Here is a 27521-nt window from a genome sequence, read left to right as displayed (position 1 = left end):
ATGTATAGTGAAAAAACATAGTTTAATCCAAAATTTTGGCTAAATGATCAAGAAACAGAGAATTCATGCTATGACTAGCCTAAGAATTCATGATAAGGGTAGCATTCATATTTTTCTCCATGCAAAGTATTAAATCATTCTTGTTTATTATAAAGGAAGATTAAAGAAAACCATAGGATGAGAAGAACCTTGTGCTTATCCTAGAAAGCTTGAAAATTGCTCTAAAACTCAATATGAAATTGCCAAAATATTCTACAAAAGAAATCTTGTAATGGAAAATGACTGCAACACCGAGAGGTGAATACAAAACATGCCAAATCATGTTTTAAACGACAAACATTACAAGTAATGAGAAGCTGTAATGACTTCGTACCTATGTTGATAATGAATATGAGTTGTGGGAGTATCAAATGATGAAATGAAAAGGCTACATATAGAAACAAATTGAAGTAAAAGTCATATATTCAATTGGGAAATCAAAGCTGCATATGATATCTTAGTTTCGGGAGTGATAAGTGTACTATAGTATTAGTGAAATAAGAGGCAACTATAAGCAAGATTGCAAGAATCACCTCATACATTTCTCAAAGTAAAACCTAGGTAGATAGAACCTCTACAAGAATGGTCCCGTGAACTTCTAAGAAGCTGGCCTTTACAAGGATTAAAATGAGAACCTACATGAGTTGTCAAAAAGCTAAGCAAAACCAAAACATTGTAACAAGGAGTAAGATGGTTTAATACATGAAAATAATGAAATGAAGGAAGTATGGAGAACATAGTTGGCATAACAAGAAGTTAGCCCTGGAACTCGAATTGGAATCGTCACATTCGAGCCACATTACTCAGGAAATGAAAACCCACAGTGAAATTTTGAAAGGGGAAGCTTCGAGAATTGAAAAATGAAGCTTAGAGAGATTATGAGATTCAAGGAAAAACACTAGTAACAGTTCATAAGACTAGTCATATGTTCACTTCCAAGGTGAGATATCCCAAAATTTTCACATTAAGAATCCTCGTAACAAATCCAATATTAAGCCTGGAGTTATGAAATTCATGCCAATATTTGCATTTGTGACATGTCAACAAAGTGTTTTATTGTGCAAATCTCATGGATTTGGAAAATCAATTGGCGGGCAACCCACAGGTAAGAGCCCGAATTTTTATTTTGACAAGTAGATGAGAGGAAACACCTGGCACAACAGTTGAGTGGTATTGAGAAATTCATGGAGTTGAACAACAATTATAAAACAATAGTACATGGAGGAATAAAATTATTCTAATTTTTTTAGAACTCCTTTTAGAAGAATTGATTTTTGTTGTCAACATGGAGGAACAAAATTATTCTAAATTTTTCAGAACTCCTTTTAAAAGAACTGATTTTCGTTGTCAACCAATAGGAACATAAAAAAAATTATAGGTTGTTTCAATAGGGCACATTTTGATATCAGTAAAAACAAGTCAACCTCGACATCAAAGAAACTGTACAATGGATACAGTGAGGAGTTAGTGATGTTCAATTCAATTTCCATGGGTTTAGTTCACCATTTTAAAGGTTTTATCAGAGAATTTTGGAAGTGTTAACCCCCACAATGTCCCAGGTTGATAAGGAGATCGACGAAGGTAACCACAGACCAAGCTTTTATTTTGGTAACTAGCCCTACCAAATGAGAGAGGGCTCTCTCTATGAAATCACAACCAAGAGATGACTAGAATGTAAATGATTTTAGGCTAAATATGCTAGGCTCAGGGTTTGATTTGATTTTGATTGTTTGCTAGATGGTGACTTAGGTCTAGGGAGCTAGGTCTAGGCTTTTGAGAATCAAATTTGCAGAGATGTAATGGGGCAAGGTAGGCACACACTTTAGCACTTTAGGGTTGTCATTGTGTATGTGGGAGATAGATGGGGTTTCTGAAAGAGCATGAGTGTCATGAATTTGTTTATATCAGAAGAAAAATGAACAATAATGTGAAAGATTCTCTAAAATAGAGCATTACATGAATGAATTTTATTTATTATCTTAGGAAACAAGCACATGAAACATGGAAATGGAAATGAAAGATACAATACTTTAAAACTTATGATCACAAAAGGAAAAACCCTGCTAAAACACATACAATAGGAATCCCATTATAATAGCTGCAAACTTTGTCTATTATTTCTTGCCAAATTCTCAATTACACTAGCATTCAAGGCTTAATTCCACTACATCCAACCCTTGAAAATGATTATAAAAGGCCTCATATAGGCTCTGAAGTCGAAATCCTCTCCCTACGATGTCGAATTTCCAACAAAGAAAGTCAACTACATGCACCTATCTGATCACTGCTACATACTAGGGAGGTTACTCAACCATTTCCTCTTTCATCTAAATATCACAAGATATTTATCCAAAGCATTAAATGTAGGATAAGACACCTATTTACCCATATAGTAACCCATTTAAATTTGCATTTGACCATTTACATTCATCCACTTTCACCTTCTGACTTTTACAAAAGTCAATCTAGAAACTCTAAAAAAGTACACACTGAAAATTTTAATTAAAACCTCAGAAAATTGTAGAAGTGTAGCGCCAAGTTTGAGGCCATGCTTAGGTGCCTTCATGAAGTTAAAATTGAAATATGAAAGAATGGTAAAATATCCTTATCTTTCTAGTTTCCATAACATCTTGAATTTTTGAAAATTACCCATGGGAAAGCCTCCAAAAACTCATTCTCCCAAGGTGTCTCCAGAAGGGTTGTGCCACATTTGAGGTCATTTTTATGTTCCTTCCTGAAGTCAAAATTGAAATCTGAAAGAAAGGTAAACTAGCCCCGTTTGTCTAGTTTCCATAACATCTTGAATTTGTGAAAATGACCCATGGGAAGGCCCCCAAAAACGCATTCTCCCAAGGTGTCTCCAAAAGGGTCGCGCGAGAACCAGAAGGGTCACACTGCTCTACAGAAAGGTCACATTTCTCCTAAAAGGGTCGCACTTCTCCACAAAAAGGTCGCGCTTTTCCTAAAAGGGTTGCATTTCTCTACAAAAAGGTCACATTTCTCTCAAAATGCAACAAAACACTCAATTTTCACAAAGTTTTCTCGTGCACGATGGTGACTGAGAGATTCTTGAAATTTTAAGAGTGCAAATGAGTTAAAAACAACTCAACTTACCATTTTAAAATTAAATTTGGAACCTTGACACTTTATGACCTTTGAAAGTTGAAACTTGGTAACTTTATGGCTCTTTTTGAGACATTTAATATTTTTTTGAACTCTGAACTGCAGCCTTTGGAACTTGGAACTTTGAAGTACTTATTACATATGAAAACATAAAACTATATCTGATATCAAAATTTATTGAAGAGGCTTTCTTATTACCACACCTCCTTTGCCAAATTTTATGCATGAAATGATAGTTTTAGTGACCTTGAAACCCTAATAACTTAATGGAGACAATCAAATGAATGAAATCACGATGGTGATGACTAACATGATGATGATTCTTAATGATGATACACTTTGCTGAGTGATGAAAGTGACAAACATGTGAAATTCTTGAGAGAGTGGAAATAACCCTGGACACACTAACCAATGACCAAATTTTATTATGAAACCTAGTGACATGATAAAATATGACTTTGAGACTCCTAAAAGAACTTGGTAAAAGCATATTTGATCACTGGTGACAAGAAGAGCTGACTGACACTAACATTGGCTCCATCTCAAGATGGAAGCTCCTTCTAGGTGTCAATAACACCGTAGACCTAGTAGCCCTATTCATTAGGCATGGAGTCAAAATGAAAAGACTAAACTCAAATTGAAAATTGACTGACTAACTGAATTTGAAAAGCAATAAACAAAACAAACTGACTGAACTTACTTATGGCAGCGGAACATCGAGATCTCAACTACCCACTTGCTGAAGATATATATAAACAATCATGTGTAAAGATCCCTCCAATGTAACCAATCCAGCAAATGGTTGCTTACTTGAATCATGCTCACACTTTCCTTGAGCAGGAAGGAAAAACAAAAGAAAGGCCACTCCAAGTGTGCACTGAACATGTGTACATGATCCATTAATACAATAAAATTCATCTCCCTAGCTAGCTACAACAAATTTGCAATAGGGTCTTCAATAATCTAGAACATTACCATGTCTTGAAAGTTAGTAGAAATACAAGAACACCCCTCATTTTCCAATGCAAAATTTTTGTTAGGATGAAAGAAGAGAATATGTTCATCAAGTTTTTCATCCGCATCAAGAGAAAGGGAATTTTTTTCTTGAAAATTTGTGTTTGAGGCAGCTATAGGATCTGGGACAAACTGATCTTCTTCAACAGACTCTTCATTTTCTAATCCTGGAGGAAAATCATCATTTGCAAGAGGCTCTAAAACAACCTGTTCATTTTCACTGCTTTCCTGTAACTCATGATGGTCAATTTGAAATCTAACATCCTCAAAATCTGAAGCTACATGTATGAATGTCTCTTCATGTAAATCTGGATTGAAAGTTTCTAGAGCAACAGATTCATCAATTATTTGGAAAAGATTACTTTCAAAATATTCTTCCACAACTGGCACAACAAGATGTAATTCTATATCACATACCCTTTTAATTCCATCGTCTTGGGCTGCATTCTCGTGCTCTTGAGAATAAGATTGATTAAAAGGATCTAAAATCTTCCTTTTATCCATTAGTTCCTTAGAAGAAACATAAAGCATTTGACTATCTATTTCTTCTTTTCCTTGCTGATTTAAAATCTATTGAACAGGTTGATCATTAAGTTCTAGGAAACAAACTTGCTACTCATTAATTTCGAACTCAATGGATGAATGATGACTCTCAAGAATCTTAATGCAAACCAACTCAGAATTAGAATCTTCATCAAGGAGTGGAGGGTAGCTGAAATGGCCATTATCATATGTATCTTGTGCACTAAAAGAAAGGCATGACTGCTGCAAATTATCACCTATTTTAGATGATAGAAGATCATTGTCATCTATTGGAGAATTCTGCTCAATTTCACTGTCATCCAGGGTAGAATCCATGATCTTAACATGGTGGTGAAAAGGGTTTTCATTCAAAGCATCCAAGAGTTCATCATCCATAAACTCTTCATTGCCATAAGCACTTTCTAGCTCTTGAACAAAATTTTCAAAATTATCATAGCAATCCTGAATCAAAAGTAAAAAAGGATAGGCTTCTCTATACTTCTCAAAAAATACTGAATGAAAATCCTTGAGGGAATAGGTAAAAGTAGGAGGCAATCTTTCATACCAAAACCGTGCTCTTTCTTCTAATGTGACCATGAACATCTTCATTAAACAACCTTCATGCAAATTAATCCTTAGCTTACACACATGCATATGAAATCTTATTAAATGAAGTGTAGAATCATCACCTTTTCCATCTCTGAATTTTGGGAAGTATGTTTTCCAATCTACTTGAGGCATACAATTTGGCAAGCCTGAACATGAACTCAATGCATAGGAGCATACCTCCTCGATTGAGAACTCATTTCGATTCCTTGATCCTACTACTAGTGGAGTCTTCAGATCAAGTGGGAGTCACCAAGTGAACACTTCAACCTTTATATGTGTCTGATCACTGTTCACCATCAACAATTAGATATGATATTTTTCGTTCTTTCCTAGGGAAGATATGATCTCTCGTTTCCCCGAAAATGATGCCAAAATGTTATCCCCCACAATGTCCCAGGCTATTAGGAGATTGACGGAGGTAACCATAGACCAAACTTTTAGTTTGGTAGCTAGCCCTACCAAACGAGGGAGGGCTCTCTCTATGAAATCATAGCCAAGAGATGACTAGAATGTAAAGGATTTTAGGCTAGATATGCTAGGCTCAAGGTTTGATTTGATTTTGATTGTTTGATGGATGGTGGTTTAGGTCTAGGGAGCTAGGTCTAGGCTTTGAGAATCATATTTGCAGAGATGTAATGGGGAAATTTAGGCGCACACTTTAGCACTTTAGGGTTGTCATTATGTATATGGGAGATAGGTGGGGTTTCTAAACGAGCATGAGTCTCATGAATTCTTTTACATCAGAAGAAAAATGAACAGTAATGTGAAAGATTCTCCAAAACAGAGCATTACATGAATGAATTCTGTTTATTATCTTAGGAAACAAGCACATGAAACATGGAAATGGAAATGAAAGATACAATACTTTAAAACTTATGATCACATAAGGAAAAACATTGCTAAAACACATACCACAATGATTTGAAATGGGGCACTAAAGGCTTCTTGTCAGCTTACAAGAACCTCTCCCACTCCAAAGCGTAACAATTTCCAAGACCTAGCTTATGATTGATAATTTGCGGAAATAAGCACTTGAAATAGGTGTATGGTTATGTTTTCCTTTAAATGCTTAAGTGATTTAAGTTGATTTGTTTAAACTGAAAAACACATAACAATAAAACAGTGCAGCAAATAAGCAAAAAAACATAAGGCAACAATATAATATGGATTCCACCTTGATACCCTGGGCTACATCTCCTTGAGCTCTAATCAACTCGATTAGGCTCTTTGGGATTATGGCTTCAATTCTTTTACAAGTACTACACTTAACTCCATTGGTTTACAAACGAACCAATGGGCTTAGAATGCCATCTTACCCCTGGTTCTCCTTGTTATGTAGACAGATCTAGGCTTCTCTGGACCAAACTCCTTCAATTAGTGATCTGAGCTATCTTGAGCTCTAGCTTGCACCAACTCCCTCAGAATTCTCTTAACTGTCTCTAGAACTCCTTCTTCTGTCTTCAGCACACATCGGACATTAGCAATAGCTTGATCATTTGATCTCTTTGCTGTTCTCTGGCTCTCAGCTCTTGCCTCTTGGCTCTCACTCTTTGTAAGAAGAATAACTCCCTCCAACCCTTGGTGGCTTCTCTCTGTTCTCATCTTACTGGCTCAGATTATTACAATGTGTGAGATCCCCCCCTTCGAGTCTCTACACAACAATGGGATTTATCCCTGAGATGGATCGAACTCCTCGAGTCCACAAGAATAATGCCTCTAGACCCCCTGGACGGTTACCAAATCCTCTTTGGTTCCAAAAATGCCTTCCTCTGTGCTAGACCCTTCTGTCCATCTCTTCGCCTTCTCTTCTACGTTCTAATTCGTGTTTTCATGACACGTTCAGTTACACAATTTTCTTATGGTGGGTAGCAATGATGTTTGAAAATAGAAAATGGCTTGGAAAACAAAAGGACTGGCAGGCGCGGGCAAAACCCTTTCAATGGAGCTAAAATCCCCTAAATAGAGCATTTTACCAATACACAGAAATACATGGAAAAACAGATTAATCCGGATCTCAAGGAACAATAAACTCGATACTATAATGTCCTTGGGTCTACTCATCGCAATCGCATGTCGCATGGTGCATTGGCCCCTTTGCGTTATCGCGTCCTGATTTACCGATCTCCGATCACTCTGATCGTTGATTCCTTTTCCAATATGACGGCTCCAATTGCTCATCGCAATTGGCCTATCGCATTTTGAAATGACTTAAGGCCTATGGTTAAGCCATTCCTTTGGAAACATCATGACTTAATATTGTCTGTCAATTTACCGTTTAATTTGATGGTTCGCACTAAACTCTAAAAATCAAGCAGTTCGCTCAATCTCCACCGTTGATCCATGATCTCCAATCGAATGGCTGACAACCATTTCAGGTGGCCCACTTGCACAGAGATTACCTGCTCTAAAAAGTGGTTTTCTCTCTCCTGTGGTGTGCTACGTGTCGGCTAGTGTATTGAATCGGGTGAAGCCCTTCCAATACCACTTACCGCCTAAAGCCCGCTCGAAATACCGTTTACTGCCCTCCTTCCGGAACTCAAAAGGTTTAGTTTATTTTCTATAAATTATTCGGATCCACTTGTTTGTAGGTTTAGCTGTAAAATGCATTGATCTCCTCTGATCAGACGATACTCTTCCTTTTACCCTATTCTTCAATATCAAAGACCTAAACCAATCTCTGATTGCCACATCATCTGCTGCGCTGACATCGTCAAACACCCGTGACTCTTTCCCGGGTTGTCACATGTCTTACTGACGTAGCCATTGACTATTTTGGCCAATCCAACAGGACCACGTGGTCCAATCCTAGCCTATCATGTGTCAGTTATGGATTGGCCCATGAGCCTATACCAAAAATCAACATTTTCAATATAGTTTGAAGATTAATGAAATTGCCTCCTTTTCTAAGAATATTAGACAATTTTCATTTTACAGTAACTCCATCCAGAGTGTTAGGCCCCTATACTACTAGTGTAACCCCTTATTGTTATTAGTACAACCCACTTATTATATTGATGTACCCATGTAGTGCCCATATTGTTACTAATGTGCCCCATAGAAGCCCACTATTGTTATTATTGTGCCTTTACATTATTATTGTTATGTCGGCTCTGGTTATGTTATGACCCCTTAGACTCCTATATATAGAAAGGAGGTATTTTCATTTGTATCATCGAAGAATTGTTCATTTATGTAATGTAAAGGAGGTTTCCCCCTCAAAGAGGCTGAGTTCTAAGGCGTTGATCTATCATTTCTATCTTTTCTTGAGCTGGTTTCATAACATTTGGTATCAGAGCTTTCGATTCTAGGGTTTCGCTGCTCCAAACAGGTCATTGTGGCATTTTCACTATAACTTTGTTTCTGTGACATTTCAGAAGTCACAAAAAAAACCATTTGAGAAGAAATTGCGCTGAACCTTGGGTCCGAATTTCAGAGCTTTTCGCGTGATATTTGCGGAGATATGATCTGAGGAAGTTGGTCTTTTTGTAGACTCCTGAATTACATTCAAAACAGGTGACCTAGGGAAAATAGTCATAACTTTCTCTCTGAGCATTGGATTGAAATTTCGTAAGAAGGTACAGAAAGAGGACGGACTGTAGTTTCTTGTATGCATTTTTCAGATCCATAGGTCGAAAAATTGACACGTGGCACTTCATACAAGTTCGCTCTTCTGGAAAGGTCTATAATCAGGTCATATTGGGAGATTGTGCATAACTCTTTTTTGGGGAATCCAATTTGGATCAGACTCGTGGCATTGGAAAGAGGACACAGGGGGCTACTATAGGTAGCAATTTTAGAACTTAAATATCCTCAAGTACATAGTTACAGTCGTTTCAAGTTCAAGGTCCTAAAATCAAGAAAAAGCAAGATGAGGAAGTTTGATGGCAAGGATCCGGTAAATTGGATACTTCAGATGGAGCAATATTTTGATCTACATGGTGTACCACTATTACAAAAGGTATGTATTGCATCTTCATATTTAGAACTGGATCAATTTTTATGGTATAAAGGGCTTTGTTCTCGTAAAAAACTTGTTACGTGGTCAATTCTCACGGAGGAAATGATAGCACATTATGAGGATACAAAGAGCAACACCTTCTTTAGAGCAACACCACAACAATTGGAAAGAGTAAAAGGGCTTTGTGACATATTTTGAAAGGAAAATTATGGCAACAAGGAAGTCTACCCCTCACAACTATAAAGATGGACGTGTTGTTCCTCCTAGCCTTCCACAACCTACAAGGGTTACACCACAACAATTGGAAGAAAAAAGAGAAAAAGGGCTTTGTTACAATTGTGATAGCAAATGCACTAAAGGTCATAAGTGTGCTGAGAAGAAATTATTTTACATAGAGTATGAAGAGGAGGAAGAAAAGGATCATGAAACATCAAAAGAAGAGGATATATGCCAGGACCCGACCCCACAGAAAGAAGAAATGAATCAGAACATATCTTGTAAACTATTGGCAAGAATGACCACCCCTCAAACTCTCAAGATAGAAGGAAATATCAAGAAGAAAAAGGTGCAAGAAGTGAAAGATCACATCAAGAAAGAAGAAATGAGTCCAACCATATCTTGTAATTCACTGATCGGAATTACCACTCCTCAAACTAGCGAGACAGAAGGACATATCAAGAAGAAAAATGTTCAAGAAGTGAAAGATCACATCGAGCGTCAAGAAATGAATCCGACCATATCTTGTAAAGGATTGGAAGAAATTACCACTCCTCAAAATCTAAAGATAGAAGGACATATCAAGAAGAAAAAGGTTCAAGCAGTGAAAGATCACATCGAGCATGAACAACAAGTTCTCCAACTTTTAAAGGATAGCGCCACTTCGATGCAAAATCAAATGAAACAACAGGTAGATCAACATCATAGTGAAAAATGTTTTGATGTAGGCAATTGGGTATTTTTACTGCTACATCTAAAGCAAGCTATTTATGAGAAGGAAACGTTGGCAATACTACATGCACTTAAAAAATGGTGACCTTACCGAATGGGAAGTCTCTTCAAGGATGAGGATGTCGAAGCATTGTTTTGTGCTATTTCTATTATCCAACCAGATTGGATAAACAAAGCAAGGGACGAATGGAATAAGGACAAAGAAGTATGGCCACTTATTCAAAACTTACAAAAGATCCCAATTCAAACAATATTGCCAGATATTGAAAAGGAAGGAAAAATCATATTGGAACTTGGAGTAGTCACAGAAAAAAGAACCCGACAGCTACGAAATCGATCAATTTCAGAGTATCTCATCAAGTGGAAGAACTTACCCGCTGAAGATTCCACATGGGAGGACAAGAATTTTATACAGAAGCATCAAGAACTACTCAAGTGTTGAGGACAACGCTTTTTGAAGGAGAGGGGCATGTTAGGCCCCTATACTACTAGTGTAACCCCTTATTGTTATTAGTACAGCCCACTTATTATATTGATGTACCCATGTAGTGCCCATATTTGTTACTAATGTGCCCCATAGAAGCCCACTATTGTTATTATTGTGCCCTTACATTATTATTGTTATGTCGGCTCTGGTTATGTTATGACCCCTTAGACTCCTATATATAGAAAGGAGGTATTTTCATTTGTATCATCGAAGAATTGTTCATTTATGTAATGTAAAGGAGGTTGCCCCCTCGAAGAGGCTGAGTTATAAGGCGTTGATCTATCATTTCTATCTTTTGTTGAGCTGGTTTCATAACACAGAGTCTATTTTGGTCCATTCAAATTGCCTTAGATTCAGAATGAAGAGATCTATGCAATGAGACTATTTCCAAGAGCATCCTTTGACTTTCATTTTCCTCTTTGAGAAATATTTTTAGACTTAGAAGTCCATGCTAGATCCATTTTGGATCACGCCTTCCCACTAAAAATCTTTTGGACTCCAAAATACTGATATACTGATCTGAAAAGTAACAGAGAGTATGTCACCCTCTTCTTTCAGCCTCCATACACTTGCCTTGCATAGTGCCTTTGAACCAAAGCCTTTGAACACTTTCCTTCTTGGATGTGCTTGTCCTCCTGGGAAGAATGGTTTTCCTCCTTGACCTCATGCAAAACTCCTACTAAGAAGGTTACAGAAGGTAGTTTGAACTTCTCTTCCTTGATCATTGATCTAAGGTGGCTCATACAAATGTGAAGTTACATATTATTCACAAAAATTTTCAGTTGTACCTGTTACAAAAATGTTCTATTGACATCTTGTCAAGAACAACAGAATTACAGACAAAACTGGATGGCCTAAACTCTTGCCTCAACAAAGAAACAGATTTCACATCTTGTGAACACCTCCATGTCTTTACATCTACATACAAATGATTGACTAGATAACAAGCCAATAAAACATGCCTTTAAAAAAATTGACCCTTCAAGCCAAGCATGTAGAAAAAGAACTTTAGGATTCTTTTTCAAAGATGAAACACTTCATCATTATCTCCATCTTGGAGACCAGATCAGCTTTTTCCAAGTCAATATTGCATGACATGCATGTTTACAACAAAGCAATCAACCCTTCAAGTTAATCACACATACATGTTCAAATAATAGGAAATCATCAACATCCCTGTGTTCATGCATATCAAGCTTATGCATGCATTTCATCTTTTAACTTTCGCTTAAGTACATTGTACTTTCGAAGCTGAAATGAAATAAAATGTTTCATCCTTCAACTTTCTCTTAAGTACACTGTACTTTTGAAGCTGAAATGAACATAATGTTGCAGCAATAAAGTGAGTTTCCTACTCAACTTTTCCATTCACCTTCTTGGTAAAACCATGCAACTTGCATTCCATTAACAAATAAATGCAAATAGATGCGTTATATCAATAGACATGCAATCTTAATTGGATAAAAATTCTAACCATTTCTTAACAATCCATTTCAAAGGTCCTTCCTTTGTCTGCACATCGTCATCAACATGTGAATCATCTTGAAACACATCAATTATTTAATGTTTCTTTCCATTCCTGCCATTTTCTCTTTCCACCTTCTTCAAGTTTCGTGGAAGCATTTTTGGATTCAAAGTCCAACACTTTTCAGCAATATGTCCTTGCTTATGGCAGTATGTGCAATGTATGTGCATCTTTTTGACAGCATGATTTCCCTTGTCTAGTGGACCTTTGACTCTTTTCTTCTTTTCCTTCAAAAGTTTCCTATATGTGGCCATTCTCTTCCAACATCTAGAAACATTATGGTTAACCAAACCACAAAAGGAACATGCAATTCTTTTCCCATGCTTACATGGAAATTTATCATGCTTAACATAATAAAAAAGAATATGATTAGAACTAAATTTATACCTTTCTCTTTCACCTCTTTTACCTTCATGAGGAGGTGAATTGAATGAAGAAGTGGCTCCCTTTGGAACACCATCAACCTCTTCAATGGTTTCAGAGTTTCCACAACTCTCTGGTTCAAGTGTATGCTTATGAACACCTTCTTCTTGAAATTGATGTTTCAAGCTATTTCATTCCCCATGAATACAACCTTTACACTCTTGAGGTAGAAGACTTGAAATGAAACTCCTTCTTGGAACTGTTTCAATTTCCTTTTAGGCTACTTTGGAACTTTCTCCATAATATTTTCCATAGCCAAGACCCAAATACTTAGGCCTTTCCTCAACATTATTGGCTCAACAATACCCTGTGCATGTTTGCCCAATCCTTTTCCTTCATAGCCCATTTTAGACATTAACTTGGACCCTATGCCTCTGGTATGTTTTTCAAAAGAACCAACATAAAAATTCTTGGAGCAAATTGAAGACAAACTGGAAATATTTACCTCTTCTTCAAGCTGATACTTGACTAAGGCTTCTTTGGCAACAAGAGTTGTGTCTCCAACTCATGCATCCTTTCTAGGCTCATATTTGCAATATGAATTTGTCTCTCCATTTCCTGCAATTTATCAAAAATCAACTGATTCTCTTCCTTCATGGAATTCAATTGCTCTCGAAGTATGATGCTCTTCCTTCCATCCTCATACATTTCTCTCACCATATCCATCATGATGAAAAAGTCTTTCTTCATGTCTTCATCAAAGAATCTTGTGATGAAGGAAGAATTTGAGGACTCACTTGCAGAAGTAGTCATTATCAAAATGAACAAAAGAACTTCAAACAAGATTAACAAAGAGCTTATTAAAGAAACCTTTTGCAACAAACCTCTTGTGCTTCAAGGATTTCTTTGAGGTCATTTGGGATAAGAAGAACGCCTTCAGCCCTTCTTCCTTCTTGTCCTCTCCCGGACTTAGCTATCAATAGCTTTCCCTTCACCTCTGGAAACTCAAACAACCGTTGGTTTACAACAATCAAACAATCAATCCTCGACTATTTAAACACCTTTCAAGTTATTTATTTATTTTTTTTTATTTTTTTTATGCTAGTGGAAAACCCTGTGAACAATTTATGAAACCAACGTTTCAGACTAGCTAGGTGAGTCCATCATCAGGGTAATGAGATCTGTATTTTGAGAAGAGAGAGTCGAGAAAATTATGAAGCTATTAATAGTTGTTTATAAAGATACCTGATATCTTTTAGCTTATAATGTCGGCTTGATTGATTTATAATTATTAATTAATTAAGTGATATGTTTTTTTTATATATATATTAAATTATTTAATAAATTTTATTTAAGTATTTGTTTAATATTAATATTATGATTTAAATTTTAGGTTTTAATGATTGAATAGATTTGAACGTATTTGTTTGCTATATATATTACATTATTTATGTGTTAATCTATTTATTTGAATTATATTATTTAATTTAATTGTATATCATTTATTTATTTGTTATTTGTTATTTATATTTATTAATTGTTTATTTATTAATTTTAATTACCTATTATTCATTTATTAAAATTTTTATTTTTATTATTATTTATTTTTATTATTATTTATTTTATTAATTAATTTATTATTATTATTATTATTATTATTTTATTTATTATTATTATTATTATTTTTTATATTATTATTATTATTATTTATATCTTTATTTAATACACTTTAAACATTATTCTTATTATCAGCTATTTATCTATTAGTTTATTATTGTAATAAATATTATAATTATTAATAATATCATTATTATTATAATTAATATTAATATTAATATTAATATTATTATTATAATATATATATATTTTTATTTTTATTTTTATTTTTATTTTAATTATATGATATGTTATATAAATGAATTATTTGTTATGAAATAGTTTGAATTGAAGAAATTATTATTTTTTTTTGACTTATCAAATGTTGTCACAAGGGAGTATTAGATTAACTTAATGTTTTTTCATTTTATTTAATAAGGGTTTCCAGGTACTTCTTAATTTAAGACCGTCATCCCTATTCATGTTATTGGAGGATTTCCCAATTTCAATTGCCTCTTTTACTCTTCTTTTTAAATAATGGTCTTCCTTATGGATTAATTTAGCTTGTTCCATACAGATATAGTGTGAGGAGAAACATGCGTGCTCTGCTAGACCTGATTTTTCCGACCTATTTCTTGTAATATCATTAATGTGTTCTTTTAATCTTATTCCAAAGGATCTCCCTGTTTCACCTATATAAACTTTACCGCACGAACAGGGAATCAAGTATACTCCTTTGTGATTTTTTGGGTCTATTAAGTCTTAAGTAGACTCAAGCATGTTTTTTAGGGTGTTAGGGGGCGTGAATGCAGCCATAATGTTATGCTTGGCGAGAACTCTGGCAATTTTATCTGTGGTTCCTTTAATATAGGGTAAGGAGATTCTAGGGTTTTCAAGAGATTTTCTTTTTTGTTTATTGGTTATGGAATCTTTAATTATTTTATGGATAATGTGTTTTTGATAGCCATTGTTTATAAAGACCTCATGGAGATGGTTAAGTTCTTCTTCTAAATGTTCAGGGTCAGAGATTCTGGAGGCTCTGGTGGCTAGGGTTTTGATGACACCAACTTTTTGCTTCGGATGGTGGTGGGAGTTTGAATGAAGATACCTGTCAGTGTGTGTCTGCTTTCTGAAGACCTGGTGGCTTAGCTTGCCATTTTTCTTGGTAAGGAGGACATCTAAGAAGGGGAGTTGGTTGTCTTTTTCAATTTCAATAGTGAATTTTATGTGTTTAGAGAGGCTATTTATATGAGATAAAAATTCCTTAAGTTTGTCCAAACCATGGCTCCATTTAGCAAAAATGTCATCTACATATCGTTTCCATTCTTCAGGGGTAAAGGGGAAAGACCTAAGGGCCATTTGCTCAAAGTGTTCCATGTATAGATTGGCAATCAATGGTGATAATGGAGAACCCATTGCAACGCCATGAGTTTGCTCATAGATTTTTCCCTTAAAACTGAAGTATGAAGATTTAAGGCAAATGCCTATTAGTTCCACCATTTCAAGGTCTTTGATTTTCTTCAATACTTCTAAGGCTTCATCCACTGGAATCATAGTGTAGAGAGACACTACGTCAAAGCTAACCATTAGGTCATTGTCACTAAATTCTAGGTTTTTGATCCATTCTATGAAGGAAGCAGAATCTTTGATGTAAGAGGGAGTGTTACTGGATAAAGGTCTAAGCAGTACCTGGAAGCCCTTATTAAATAAAATGAAAAAACATTAAGTTAATCTAATACTCCCTTGTGACAACATTTGATAAGTCAAAAAAAATAAATAATTAAATAAAAATAATAATTTCTTCAATTCAAACTTTTTCATAACAAATAATTCATTTATATAACATATCATATAATTATAATTATAATTATATATATATATATATATAATATCTTTATAATTATCATAATAATAATAATAATAATAATAATAATAATAATAATAATAATAATAATAATAATAATAATAATTATAATATGTATAACAATAATAAAGCAATAGATAAATAACTGATAATAAGAATAATGTTTAAAGTGTATTAAATAAAGATATAAATAATAATAATAATAATATAAAAAATAAATAATAATAATAATAATAAATTAAAATAAAAAATAATAATAATAATAATAATAATAATAATAATAAAATAATAATAATAATAATAAAAATAAAATTTTTAATAAATGAATAATAGGTAATTAAAATTAATAAATAAACAGTTAATAAATACAAAAATAAAACATAAAAAATAAATAACAAATAACAAATAAATAAATGATATACAATTAAATTAAATAATATAATTCAAATAAATAGATTAACACATAAATAATGTAATATATATAGCAAACAAATACGTTCAGATTTATTCAATCATTAAAACCTAAAATTTAAATCATAATATTAATATTAAACAAATACTTAAATAAAATTTATTAAATAATTTAATATATATATATATATATATATATATATATATATATATATATATATATAAATAAAGAAAAAAAAATCACTTAATTAATTAATAATTATAAATCAATCAGGCCGACATTATAAGCTAAAAGATATCAGATATCTTTCTAAACAACTATTAATAGCTTCATAATTTTCTCGACTCTCTCTTCTCAAAATACAGATCTCATTACCCTGATGATGGACTCACCTAGCTAGTCCGAAACGTTGGTTTCATAAATTGTTCACAAGTTTTTCCACTAGCATAAAATTCTGCCAGCCTGTATGGAATCTCTCTTGAACACCTTTCAAGTTAAACAAGAAAATAGATTGCTATGTGAACCAAGCATCCTGATCTGATACCACTTGCATCACGATACCATCTGCTTCATGATACCACCTGCTCCATGATACCACCTGCTCTAATATAACTTACTCTGATATAACCAGCTTTGATATAACCTTCTTTAAAGGTGGGGTTAATAAACCTGATGCTCTGATACCACTTGATCTGAAATGGGGCATTAAAGGCTTCTTGTTAGCTTACAAGAACCTCTCCCACTCCAAATCTTAACAATTTCGAAGATCTAGCTTATGATTGATAATTTGTGGAAATAAGCACTTGAGATAGGTGTATGCTTGTGTTTTCCTTTAACTGCTTAAGTGCATTAAGTTGATTTGTTTCAACTGAAATAAAACATATAGCAGTAAAATAGTGCAGCAAATAAGCAAACCACATAAGGCAACAATATAATGTTGAGTTCACCCTGATATCCTAGGCTACGTCTCCTTGAGCTCTAATCAACTTGATTAGGCTCTTTGAGATTATGGCTTCAATTCTTTTACAAGTGCTACACTTAAATCCATTGGTTTACAAACGAACCAATGGGCTTAGAATGCCATCTTACCCCTCGTTGTCCTTGTTATGCAGACAGATCTAGGCTTCTTTGGACTAGAATCCTTCAACTAGTGCTCTGAGCTATCTTGAGCTCTAGCTTGCACCAACTCCCTCAGAATTCTGTTCACTGTATATGGAATTCCTTCTTCTGTCTTCAGCACACATAGGACATCAGCAATAGCTTGGTCATTTGATCTCTTTATTGTTCTCTGGCTCTTGGCTCTCGCCTCTCGCTCTTTGTAAGGAGAATAACTACCTCCAACCTTTGGTGGCTTCTCTCTATTCTCCTCTTATTGGCTCGGATTATTACAATGTGTGAGACCCCCCCCTTCGAGTCTCTACACAACAATGAGATTTATCCCTGAGATGGCTCAAACTCCTCGACTCCACAAGATTAACACCTCCTGACCCCCTGGACGGTTACCAAATCCTCTTTGGTTCCCAAAACGCCTTCCTCTATATTGGACCCTTATGTCCGTCTCTTCGCCTTCTCTTCTGCGTTCTAATTCATGTTTTCATGACATGTTCAATTACATCATTTCTTATGGTAGGTATAAATGATGTTTGAAAATAGAAAATGGCCTGGAAAACGAAAGGACCATTGGGTGCGGGCAAAACCCTTTCAATGGAGCTAAAATCCCCTAAACAGAGCATTTACCCAATACACAGAAATACATGGCAAAATAGATTAATCCGGATCTCAAGGAACAATAAACTCAATACTATAATGTCATCAGGTCTACTCATTGCAATCGCATGTCGCATGGTGCATTGGCCCCTTTGCATTATCACGTCCTGATTTACCGATCTTCGATCACTCCGATCGTTGATTCCTTTTCCGATCCGATGGCTCAAATTGCTCATCGCAATCGGCCTATTGCATATCAAAATGCCTTAACGCCTATGGTTAAGTCCTTCCTTTGGAAACATTGTGACTTAATCTTGTCTGTCGATTTACCATTTAATCAGATGGTTCGCATTAAACCTGAAACATCGATCAGTCCACTCAATCTCCACCGTTGATGCACGATCTCCAATCCAATGACTGACATCCATTTCAGGTGGCCCACATGCACAGAGAGTACCTGCCTGAAAAAGAGGTTTTCTCTCTCATGTGGCATGCTATGTGTCGGGTGGTGTATGGAATTGGGTGAACCCCTTCCAATACCACTTACTGCCTGAAGCCCGCCCGAAATACCATTTACTGCCCTCCTTCCGGAACTCAAAAGGTTTAGTTTATTTTCTATAAACTCTTTGGATCCACTTGTTTGTAGGTTTAGCTGTAAAATGCGTTGATCTCCTCTGATCAGATGATCCTCTGCCTTTGACCCTGTTCTTCATTATCGAAGACCTGAACCAATCTCCGACTGCCACATCATCTGCTGTGCTGACATCATCAGACACCTGCGACTCTTTCCCGAGTTGCCACATGTCTTATTGACATGGCCATTGAATTTTTGGCCAATCAAACAGGGCCATGTGGTCCAATCCAGGCCTGCCATGTGTCAGTTGTGGATTGGCCCGTGAGCCTATACCAAAAATCAACATTTTAAATGTAGTTTGAATATTAATGAAATTGCCTCCTTCTCTAAGGATATTGGACAATTTTCATTTTACAATAACTCCTTCATCTGGAGTCCATTTTGGTCCATTCAAATTGCCTTAGATTTAGAATGAAGAGATCTATGAAATGAGACTATTTCCAAGAGCATCCTTTGCCTTTCATTTTCCTTTGTGAGGAATATTTTTAGACTTAGAAGTCTATGCTAGATCCATTTTGGATCACACAGGAATCCCACTATAATAGTGTTGTGGCCACAACCACCACCCTATTAAAAGCTACTCTGGTAGCAAATTTGAATGGGTCCCCTAGAAGTTTGATCTTTTATTTCTCCGAATGATAATGCTCCGAATGATCTATTTTTATCCTAGAGATTTTAACTCTCTGTTGAGTCAAATCTTCAATTCTTAATGTTTAAGGCCCCCTTTGAATAAATCTCTGCAGCATGATTCATTTATAACCAAGTCTAGCCCTTCATTCATATCCTTCATTGGGACCTTTTCAATCCTCATAAACCTTCATGGTGCTCTATGCCCACACATATAACCAACCCCCACTCTTTACCATGGGTGTATATGGACTCAACCCTCAAAACCTTTTGTCGCATCCTTATTTCTATATCAATGCTTTGATAATAGAAATACTATACAAATATGCATAACTTACCTTTTTCGTGCTTCCTCGGTCTTTACACATCTCTCGATGCATGCCTTCATTGCTTATCGCAATCGGCACTTTCAACGCTGATACATAAGGTGCACCGCGATACATCAGACCCACCAAGATTATTAAACATAACACATATATATTTCAGGTCCGGCTTATTGCAAATTGCAATCGGTGGAAACCAAGGCCTATACATAAAGCGTGATGCGATATGGTGGACCCACTGGAATTATTAACCGTGGTGCATATATATTTCGGGTCCAGCCTGTCGCAAATTGCAACTAGCAGAGCCCAAGGCCTATACATAAGGCGCAATGCGATATGGTGGACCTGTCGGGACCATTAAACACAACTTATATATTTTCTGGTCTAGCTAATTGCAAATTGCAATAGGCAGTTGGAGAAAGTGAAGCAACATGCGATATGTGAAGGGGCAATGAGCGGACCCGATGATAATTATAGATTCGGGTGTATAGTATTTGAAGTCCGGCCTTATGGTTCAGCTGTGGTTTTTCTCATGTATTCCCATGTGTTCCGATAAAGTGTTGTGGTCCAAGTTTTTAAAAGAAAATCCAATAGAGTGAATGGTCTGCTTTTGAAGCATTTAGTCAAGTGATTCTTGAATAAAATTGAATATTATGGGCATCAAGAATACATGTTACAATAGGTTCAGTGGTTTAATAACTATAGTTGTTCTGTGTTGCAAGATTAAATAGAAACTGTGACTAAATGCAAGGTTTGTTTGTGGGCATGCTTGTCATATTTCTCACAATCATAGATAATATGAACTATTTCTGTAGGTGAGGACCAAGAGAAGAAAGGTGAGTTTGAGTGGAACCGGTAACAGATAAATGCGATTTATATCAAGACGACACCTTTGCACCACCGATGTCGATATTGCAAAGAAATAATCTGCAAGAAAGGGATACGAACCACCATGGTGCATGATGGAGGCATGATCTATGTCAAGAGGAAGCACTCATGACAATGTTGATCCATCAAGATGTTATTACCTCCGAACACACCTTCAATCATGGTAGATGTGGGATGATGAGCATAGTGTCTTCAGTTTCCTTCAGGAAATAATGGGGAATAACGTCTGCTCAATACAGGTGTGAAGAGATGACATGCAGTAATTCTCTTTTATTCAACATCTATTCATTTCCCCAGGACATGAAGCGCTCCAGCAGATATGCCCTCTACGTGTTCGCTATTTCACCGATTGATTCTATGTCTGTATATTTTAATGTGTACATGGAAAAGAGCAGGAAGGTGGAAAGTCAGGGGGAGACAGAGGGTCAGTGTTTTCTGCATAAGTATTACCTCCGGAGATGGGTACAAGACCTTTTTTTTGGCAGAACAGCTTTTGATTTATTGTACTAATAAGGAAGATTGTTTGGGTCAAGAAGGAGCCTTTTTAAGATTTATTTTCCTCTTCTTTCATGTGTCTAGAATTAGGGTGTTGTTGCTGGCATAGATATAAATATGTTTTGTTTTTGTGCATATTGATAACAAACAGTTCATGATTAGTCTTGGTTATTCAAATATAATTTTTTACCACGGTTAATTCATGAAAGGTTGCTGATTTGAAACCTTGTTAAACATCATTTGAAAGTTTTATTTGTATGGAAAGGAATGTGTATTCCTATATGAGTAATTAGATTGCAATTAAGATTTAATACAACCTTGTTCACCTGTGAACCAGTAATTGATTCATATGGACTTGGAATCTATATATGATGTTTAACCTCCTTTTGTTATGCTCCTGCAAGATAGATTAGAATAGTTAGGACTAGCATAAGTAGTTAGAATTAGTGTAGATAGGATTGGATACATATAGCTTAGTTGTTTCTTTTGTTGATTTAATTGAAGTCTTCCTCCAAGAAGCAATATTTCAACACCTATAACAGTTTACAGGATCCTTTTAAACCCATTGGAACTAGCCACTCCAAACGAAAGCGGATCTAATTGGGGTTTGAGATCAGGTTAGTTCCCCTTGTTGGCACAACCAAAATTCGTAGCGTCAACAAATAGCTGCAAACTCTGTCTATTAGTTCTTGCCAAATTATCAATGACACTAGAATTCAAAGCTTAATTCCACTACATCCAACCCTTGAAAATGATTACAAAAGGCCTCACATAGGCTCTGAAGTCGAAATGCTCCCTAGGAGGTCAAATTTCTAGCAAAGAAAGTCAAATACATGCACCTATATGATCACTACTACATACTAGGGAGGTTACTCAACCATTTCCTCTTTTATCTAACTGTCACAAGATATTCATCCAAAAGATTAAATGGAGGATAAGAAACCTATTTACCCATATAGTAACCCATTTAAATTTAAATTTTACCATTTACATTCATCCACTTTCAACTTTTGACTTTTACAAAGTCAAGCTAGAAACTCTGAAAAATTACACAGTGAAAATTTTAATTAAAATATCAGAAAATTATAGAAGCGTATCGCCAAGTTTGAGGCCTTTTTGAGGTGCCTTCTTGAAGTCAAAATTGAAATATAAAAGAATAATAAAATATCCATGTTTGTCTCGTTTCTAGAACATCTTGAATTTTTGAAAATGACCCATGAGAAGGCCTCCAAAAATGCATTCTCCCAAGGTGTCTCCAGAAGGGTTGCGCCACATTTGAAGACATTTTTAGGTGCCTTCCTGAAGTCAAAATTGAAATATGAAAGAATGGTAAACTAGCATTGTCTGTCTAGTTTCCATAACATCTTGATTTTTTGAAAATGACCCATCGGAAGGCCTCCAAAAATGAATTCTCCCAAGGTGCCTCCAAATGGGTCGCACTAGAACTAGAAGGGTCACATTGCTCTATAGAAATGTCACATTTCTCCTAAAAGGATTGCACTTCTCCACTGAAAGGTCGCACTTTTCCTAAAAGGGTCACTCTTCTCTATAGAAATGTCACATTTCTCTCAAAATGCAACAAAACCCTCAATTTTCACAAAGTTTTCTCCTGCATGATGATGACTGAGAGATGCTTGAAATTTTAAGAGTGCAAATGAGTTAAAAACAACTCATCTTACCCTTTTAAACTTAAATTTGGAACCTTGACACTTTATGACCTTTGAAATTTGAAACTTGACAACTTTATGGATTTTTTTGAGACATTGAATCTTTTTTGGAACTCTGAACTACAGCCTTTGGAACTTGGAACTTTGATATCAAAATTTATTGAAGAGAATTGCTTATTACCGCTCCTCCTTTGCCGGAATTTATGCATGAAATGTGAGTTTTAGTGAAATTGAAAACCTAATAACCTAATGGCGACACTCAACAGAATGAAATCATGATGGTGATGACTGACATGATGATGATTCTCAATGATGATACACTTAGCTAAGCAATGAAAGTCACTGACATGCGAAATTATTGAGAGAGTGGAAATAACCCTAGACACACTAATCAATGACAAAATTTTATTCTGAAAACCTAGTGACATGATAAAATTTAACTTTAAAACTCCTAAAAAAACTTGGTAAAAGAATATTTGATCACTGGTGACAGACAAAACTTACTGATGCTAACAGGATGCAGAATTTGAAGAATAGAGGAAATTTTAGTGACAATGAATTACATGTTGGAAATTATTATTCCATAACTCAAATAGATCCAGAGAACACTAAAATCAAATTTTCCACAGTTAAATGATCTATCTCTTGTGAAAAGAAACAAAATTTGTGGCTAACAGTGGTCATGATTCTCCAAAAGTTTGAAAATTTTAAGAAGCCACTATTTTCTGTTGTTTCTTTCAAACCTTATTTTATAGATTTCATGGGAAAAATAGTTGCTAATTTGAAAGTGAATGCTTAGTCATAAAAAGGATTGGCACAAGTTATTTTGTGGCAGATTTATGGCAAGAAGGAGGCCCTCATGCACTAGTGAGATAGATTTGATGTGTTCAATTGGTGTTTTCTCTGTGATTGTGTGACATTGCAAGATTGGCACAAGAAGATGTTAAGGGTACCTCAAGAATATAACTTTTTGTTGAAAATTAGAACTTCATAGTTATAGGTTTTAGAGCATGAAGGTACCTTGCATATAAAGAAAATAATCATTGATTATGACCATAACGATATTGAGAATTTCATATTAACTCTATGTGATTTTGGGCATTGGAAACAATCTACACACTTTTGTTGATTGAAAAGGTGTTCATCATGTATAAAATGTGCCTATAGTTTTCATCACATGGTCATAGTTAATATTGATTGTTGGAATTCCATAATACAAGGTCAAAAATAAAAAATAAATAAATAATTCAGAGCTTATTGTTACTATCATTCATAAACGATGAGAAAAACTATGAGAAACAAAAGGTAAAGACTAAAATTTACATGAAAGGGGAAAGAGAAGCAGAAGGAATAGAGGTTCTTCTACAGGAAGCTTAGGTGGAGGCATCAACATCAGCACCCAGGAAAAGAAAGAGATCCAAGAGGATCAATCAAGCATGAGGACATGCTTGATGCATAGCAAGGGGGAGTGTGGCCTCCGATTTTGGCTTATTTTTACCTTATACATTTCATCATTTACCACCTTTTCTCACTACTTTATTATCATATTCACCTCATTTTTCCTCTTTTATGCACATCAAGGTAATCAAACTATGTTTTTTAATTATTTTAGTGTTTGAATCAAAATTGAGAATTAAAATTAAATTTGGACAGAACTCGAAAATCTTGTAATGGCTCGATTAAAGTCATGGTTGCAGGACACCTGGGCTTGAATCAAATGCATATCTGGAAATAATGGGAACCAAGGATGGATGAGCACATGTTGGATCGCATCAAATCAACCAGAAGATAGCCAGTCAACGCTGGTCAAACCTGACCAGTCACTCAGGAAATCCCCTGAATCAGGGGCAATTTTATGATTTTGTGGGATTCATCCTTATTTTGTGTAACAAATAGATAATTTCAACCTTATGAGATGGATTAGGGTTATTGTTAGTTGTTACAACCTTTTTATCTTATATTGTTATGATTTTTCCTATTTAAGCAAGACATTCATAGTTAGAGAGGACCCTAGAGACTTTGAGACTATTACTTTTTGAAGATAATTGAAGACAAAGACTTGCTTTATCATTTTCTTGTGCATATTATATGATTTGAATGGAGTGTTGTAGCTAATTGTTTTAAAGGTGTACCAGGCAAAGTTGGAGGCCCCCCATACTGAGCTAAGTACACTTTGTTGTAGAGTAATGTTCATAGTTGTGAATCTGCTAGTTTTAATTATGTATGTTTATCTTATTTATTTGTTGTAAATACTTGTAGATATTTTTAGTATGAATTCATGTTATTACCATATTTGTTTGCGTGAATATTGATCTCGTTTCAGTAATTAGTTTGGATGTGGAAGGACGACCAAGAGTCTTAGAGTAGAGCCTCTTCTCCGTGAGCTAGGACTGGACAAAATCAAGATTCACTTTATTATATGCTTTCCTAGACTAAATTTATATTCTTTCATAATTAAATTTTATCATGCTTTCTTAGATGTTTGGCAATTTTATTATAGAAGGAATATGGAAGGATAACCAAGACTCCTAGAGTAGAGCCTCTTCTTCGTCTTCTAAAATAGACTAATCTCATTGACCAATCATTTATATGCTTTCATAAAGTAGATTTGAATGTTTCCTTTACTTCATTTTTTTAAAATAGTTGTCTTGTTATCTTTAAGATTCCAGCATGCATTCAACTTTTCACAATCTAAACAATGGCTTCTTGAGTTAATTTGATCTAAGATCCATATATTTTGGCATGTTTCTAAGTTTACTAATCTGGGTTGATAATTAAATATATTTTATAATTTAGTTTCATAAATTAGACCTACACTTATCTCTTTGAATATTATTGTAGGCACCAACCTATTGTTACATCAATTTTCTAGCACCAACTAGAAGGAGACACCCATTTTATTATTTACAAGCACCAACCTAAATGAGACATTGATCCTCTAATTTACAGATATGAACCTGAAAGAGGCATCAATCACATGATTTAAAAGCACTAAATTGAAGGAGACACCGATCCCCTGATTTATAAACACCAACCTAAAGGAGGCTCCTATCCCCTCTAATTTACAAGCACCATCCTGAAGGAGATTCTTATTTCCTCTAATTTACAAGCATCAACCTGAAGAAGACATATGTCACCTCTAATTTATAGGCATCAATCTAAAGGAGACTTTAGTCCTCTCTGATTTATAGGAACCAACTTGATTTTCCTATTATATCCATTATTCATCACATTTTCAAAGTAGTTCAATATGCACTCTAGATATCTCTTTCACATTAAAATTTCTTTGTTCTTTGATATTCTCTTTACTAGTCTAGATATTGCATTGTGTATTATCTACTCATGCTCTCTTTATCTCTCAGCTCAACTTGATATTCAACTACATCTTATATCTATCATATAATCTATTATGTTCTATGCTAATGCACACTCGTCCCTATCACTACACTTGAGTCTATAATTTAATTACCTTAGGCTCCCTTTACTTTGGTCAGTTGATCCTTTCGTTCACTTGGTCTGCTATAGGTTTATATATTCTCAAGGAACAATTTCCCTCTTCTTATATGCATGGGTTTAGCCACAGTTTCAATTTTTTTTTTTTCCGCTTTTATAGTTTATAACTTTTCTTTTGCATGGGCATTGATCCATGGTATTATTTCCTTGACCACTTTAACGTGACACCTTTATTCATACCATGCATTCAACATTGGATTTGATATTTTTAAATGCCAACCTTTAATTTAGATTTTTTCTTTCTTAGCACTCTTTATCTCTAAGAGCTTTACTTCACCTATTGTTTTCTTCCCTCATTTTAACTCCCTTTTGTCTAACCAACCAAGGGTTAGGTTCTTTAGCCCTTTAACTCTATGTGACGACACTCTATGTTCATGTCCTTTGGTGGAACCATGACCTTTACAAATCGATGTGGTGATGGTTAGATCTCACAAAATTCTCTATAACACCTTGTGACCAAGGTTCATGGCTATGTTCTTTACATATCGGATTATAGATTTGTTACTAGGTTCATAGCCTTTGGGTGTTAAACTTTCGCACCTTGCAACCAAACATCGTGAATATGTTCATACTCTTTGGATATCGAGGATCCTTTGAAGCTCTCTGCTCTAAGTGCTAGATGGTTATTTATTCATGACCATGGGAGTCTCCATATCAAATATTGAAGTCATTATAAACTCTTCTTTCTAATCGCTCCAGTACAAGTATACTCTTGAACTTAGTAGACAAAACTTCAATTGACGACAACCCTTTCCATTTGCTACAATGACAATTATTCCCCATCATATCGACTACTACTATAATGGATTGCTTTAACAAGCATTCCTTCTAGATTTGAGTACTCTAATAGCCTGGTACTCGTTAATTAACACCTTTCTCATGCCCTACTTTCAAACCCTATAGTCAATGGAAAATTTTCCATTAACATCAAAACATTGCATACCAGTAGCTCCATTATATGATTAAATCAAATTATTTGTACTCTGCTAGCCTAGTATGGGCCTCACTGGGGGTGAACTTCATATATGGACTATTTTAGCACAAAACCTTGGTTTTTTGCCATTTTGGACAAAACAAAAAGCATACAAAACCTTCACAAAATACGTCCCTGGTGTAATTCTTGACACTTTTGGGTTTGCCACATTATTCCATTATGCAACAATCACACACTGCCACATGGTCCTTCTACCACTAGATGGCTTCCACA

Source organism: Pinus tabuliformis, chromosome 6 (assembly GCF_031772625.1).
Source record: "Pinus tabuliformis cultivar Carrire ecotype Pingquan chromosome 6, CPIR1, whole genome shotgun sequence".
In the NCBI taxonomy this organism is placed as follows: domain Eukaryota; kingdom Viridiplantae; phylum Streptophyta; class Pinopsida; order Pinales; family Pinaceae; genus Pinus; species Pinus tabuliformis.
Note: the sequence above shows the minus strand (reverse complement) of the source record.